This window comes from Cibotium barometz, chromosome 3 (genome assembly GCF_041138505.1).
Source record: "Cibotium barometz isolate CiBa-2024 chromosome 3, ASM4113850v1, whole genome shotgun sequence".
Lineage (NCBI taxonomy): Eukaryota > Viridiplantae > Streptophyta > Polypodiopsida > Cyatheales > Cibotiaceae > Cibotium > Cibotium barometz.
Genome location: NC_141048.1, coordinates 8,891,838 through 8,896,024, shown reverse-complemented (window position 1 = coordinate 8,896,024; position 4,187 = coordinate 8,891,838).

Sequence of the window (4,187 nt, the reverse complement as noted above, 5' to 3'; positions counted from 1 at the left end):
TCAAATAGGAAATACCTAAGCAATGGTTAACAGGCATTAAAGTTAAAGTAAAAAAAGAAGTAAATGCATTTAGTACACAATGGAATCCCAAGGGACACCAAAAGAGGGCATCCCCTTCTAGGGGTAGTTAAAGAGGCATTGGTTAATGATGAAAAGGCAATGTTTAGCCAATGAAAGTCAAGGGGATGAAGTTGGAAGGTCATGCACCACTTAGGCATATATAACCATGAGTTTAGGGTCCATTTGGGATATGGTTGGGTGGGGAATCAAAGTACTAGTCTTACAAGTCCTCAAGCTTATAATGCAAGGAGCATTACACTTAAGCTCACCCCTTTAAGTCTCTTCACATAGGGGGGCTCTTTTGGAGAGGGTGTCCTTAGCCAAAGGGATCTCAAGGGGAAGTGATGGTAGGCTTGGGTAGTATGACTAGCCTTGGGTGGGAGAGGCTAAGAGGGTGACTTTAAGTCTATTCACATGGGGGGAGAAGAGTTGTAGGACATGTCTTAGAGCTAGAGCCTAGCCTCTATGTGAGTGCTACCTCTGGGAGGGGAAGGGGAAGGGGTTTATATAGTTGCGGAGGGGAGGGGGTGACTGCACAAGGAGGGAGTGCATTAGTCTACGAGCCTCCTCAATTTATGGCAGAATCAACTTCATGGTTGTCAAGTTATAGTCTCTCATTGGGTCTTCAAGTCTTGAAACTAAATGATTAATTGTGTATAGAAGACTCTAAAACTTCTAGATGAACTTGCAAAAGATCCACATAATAGTGCATACAATTGTTTGTGGTGTGTATTTTAGGTGTGTAGCATGATATAGTACAAGTACATTGTCAGGGAATCATAGATCTGGTTTTCTTGGGAATCTCACTATATGAAGAACCATTTGCCAGGTTCTACACATTATTTAACTTTAGATTAGAGCTCCATTTCTCTTCCTTTTTTATTATTATTATTTTTGGGTTTTGTTTAGGTTTTTAGGTGTGTATTTTATGTACATGTTGGGTATTATCATTCCCAACAAGTTCTCTAAATAAAAATATCGAGGAGTAAAAAAGACACGTGGATTTCGCGAAGTGAGAAATAAGCATGCTTTAACCATCCTCTCCAAGTTTTGCATTTTGACACCTACACTTTGCCTTAGCTTCGATGTTAACATCTAGCTTTAAAGGGGGAAACATAGAATCATAAGAGCGGACATGGAAGAGTTCTTGACACAAATGTGGCTTTGAAGAAAGAACCTGTTGTTGACGCAGAAAGGGTGTCTTCAAAAGAGCAGGCTTCGTTTTTGCAGGAATTTGTGAAGATATAACCCAACTCAAAGTGCATGTTGTGGCTTGGAAACTTCCATTTTTTTAAATTAATGAGAAGAAGTTGAAGCTTCACCCAATTTGCCATGCTTGTGGTTGTTTTTGTGAACTAACTTTGGAATCCATGCAAGCGTGGTTGAAGATACTGGTGGATCAATTAGGATTCCATTTCCTTTATCTACATTTTGTGGTGGCAAAGTTAGGGTTGACATTGATGTTGAAGCAGGTAGCGAGGGTGCGTTAGCTTTTGTTTACTTGGAGACCCAAATCCACATGTTTCCAATCCTTATGCTTCTAGCAACCTTTTTGGAATCCATCTTATGGCTTTGACCTTTTGTGTTGGTTCCTTTTTCTCCTTTGCTTTTTATGATTTGATAGGTGTTGAGATTTTACAACTTGAGAGAATGATATGGGCTCCACAAGAGTTGGACTTGAAGTAAATTGAGAGCTAGACTACATCTGAGGTTTTGGTTTCCTTTTATGAGCCCTATGGATCTTCTTTAGGGTAATTAATGGCAAAGTTGCTGTTGAAGAATCTTGTCTTGACAATGGTGTAGAAGGATTAGAGGAACTATCCTAGGATTTACTCTCTACCAAAGTCTCTATCTTGTGACACTCTTTAAGAATTGGTAGTTTCAATGAGGAATGGAGAGTTTTAAAATGAAGAGATATTTTCATACTCTCACTATCATTTGTACTATGGGTAGATGTTATCTAATTTTGACCAAGAATGATTTGACCTTTGGATTTTCTCATAGAGGCATGACCAAAAAGGTGTTAAAAAAGTGCCAATTGCAGCAAAAAATGTCAGTTTTTAGTAGCAAACCAAGCACCTTAGTGTTTTTCTTGTTGTTGGTCTTTACTTTCATATCACTTGGTTCAGCCCAATTGACACAAAGTAGAAAATGAAAGTAAATTATGTGGAGTTTTAGCCTCCATTAAAGCACTGAAGAGCGGGGCTAGGCAAAATAATACATTTCCTTTGTGGTGTTGAAGTTACTGAAGTTAAGACCATAGATTATTTAGCATACCTTACAGGGGAATTTTGGTCAATTTGATTGAGTTGTTTAGATGTTGCTCTTGGGACAATTAAAACCTTTCTCCCACTTGCCATTTGTTCTTTGTAAACTTGCCTTTGAGTTTGGGCTAGAAGTTTCCTTGGTCTCTTCTTTTGGAGGGTTAGATGGCTTGGGAGGAAATCCAAGGGGTGGCGGCCCACAAGGAGCTTTTGGTGAACTAGCCAGTGGCTGCTCCACTTGCAATGTAGCTCTAATGACTTCGGGTGTAGCTAACTTTGATGGGTCTATGCATTACTCCGTAAATGCTATGCTACCAAATTCTTCTCTTATGGATTTTATCGCTTGATCCATTGCTATAAACATCATTTAAAGGGTCGCCTCTTGGACATTGAGATCCTCCGTGAGTACATGTACAAGTTCTTACCAAGGACAAAAAAAGAATTTTGTAGAGATTAGATCTGTAAATGTGCTTGTTTCGAAGCTATGATCCCAATCTTCCTCCCTAAGGATGCCAAATTTCCATGTACTCAAAGGTCCACTACTATTAGCTAGGACAAGATCTCCATGTTGTCTCATCCTTAGTGACTCTTGTTGTACAACCTGTGAAGTCAAACATAGGGCTTGCAAGAGTCAAGGATGCTTGGTGAAACCTCTCTTACAAGATCTATGGAGATTTCTGGGGAACCCATAGAATTTGAGTTGGATTGGTCTACACAAGATTCATCCTTATGTGGGTTGAAGGAGGAGTCTTGTTTAGGTGGTGGTGTTGTGGTTTTTGATAGACTCTCTATAGTGTAATCACATGGTGGAGATATAGCAATGATGTGCATTCATTGCCCAAGGAAACAATCAAGTCACTTGCTAGAGTCTCTTTGTAGCTTAGGCTCGATGGTTCTTTTTCCTTATTAGTCTCTTGTGGAGGAGTTAGTGGCCTGCTAGTAGGTGAACCTAAGAAGGGCATGCAAGAAGCCATTTGTGAGCTCATTAGTGGCCTTTCCCCCTACAATGAGGTTTGGGTTGCTTGAGGTGCCATTGTCTGTGACCCTAGAGCTCGCTGGGTGTATAAGTTGTAAGACCTTGCTCTCGTGTCTCTTTTTATATAGCACATGATCAAGAGAAATCATAAGTTCTCGCTTAAGGTCACCCTCATGATTATGCTTAGTGTTTTTTGCCGGGATTTCATTGTGAGGACTAGGTCTGTAAGCAAGTTGCTCTCAATGTTGTATTCCCAATCTTGCCCCTTGAGAAATCTAGTAGTCCAAGGTTTTAGAGCTCCTTGTTTTGACCTAGCCGAGTTTGTATCACTAGACATCATGCCATTCATTTGCACATCTTGTGAGACTAGCAGGTGGAATCCATTTTTTCATTGGTATCCATAGGCTCGTGGCTTGGAAAGCCCAATGGGGTGGTGACATATGAGAAGTAGCCCTTGATGAGCTTGGAATTGATTTCTCTGCTTGTTGTGAGGTAGTCAAGGCATAAGCTAGTACTAGGCTTTCTTGAGCAATATATTGGGGATGATCCTTGATCAAGTGGTCTATGATGCAACAAGTACAATGGATTTTGTGTCTACTAAAATGTATAGATTGCACAGACTATGTTACTAGTGAAATGAGCTCTAGTTGGCTTATGGAAATGGCAGTTTCTTGTCCTTGTTGCAAAGATTGCATCAGGATTATGCTTGATTTCTTGATTGCTTGGGTAAACAAAGTGGTCTCTAACACCTGATTTACAATCTTTTTAGCTGCTAACTTGCATGTTAGAGCCTCTTGAGCAGCTAGATCCATAGTAGCGGGGTCTCGTATAATGATGGAAGGGACGAGGCCTCATTTGAGAACAATTGCCGTTGTGATTGCACTACA